The following is a 474-nucleotide window of genomic DNA, read 5'->3' on the forward strand; positions in this document are numbered from 1 at the left end:
AAAAAAAAGAACATAAGCAACAGAAACCAACTTGACTTGGCAACATCAGGTCAGCTTCCCATCACAGTGAGTCCTGGATACCACAACACACCTGAAAGCAAGATTCAGACCTAAACTCATTTCCACAAAGATGATAAAGGACTTTAAGGACATAAATAACCCCCTTTAAAGAAACACAGGAGAACACAAGTAAACAAGTAGAACCCTTAAAGAGAAACACATAAACCCTTAAAGAAATATAAGAGAACAGAATCAAACAAGTGAAGGAATTCAACAAAACTGTCCATGATCTAAAAATGGAAGAAGAAACGTTAAAGAAAATATAAAGGGAGACATCCAGGAGATAGAAAAGCTAGGAAAGAGAACAGAAATCACAGATGCAAGCAACACCAAGAAAATACAAGAGATAAAAGAGAGAATCTCAGTGGTAGAAGATACAATAGAAGACATTAGCACAACAGTCAAGGAAAAATA

Source organism: Rattus rattus, chromosome 2 (genome assembly GCF_011064425.1).
Source record: "Rattus rattus isolate New Zealand chromosome 2, Rrattus_CSIRO_v1, whole genome shotgun sequence".
Lineage (NCBI taxonomy): Eukaryota > Metazoa > Chordata > Mammalia > Rodentia > Muridae > Rattus > Rattus rattus.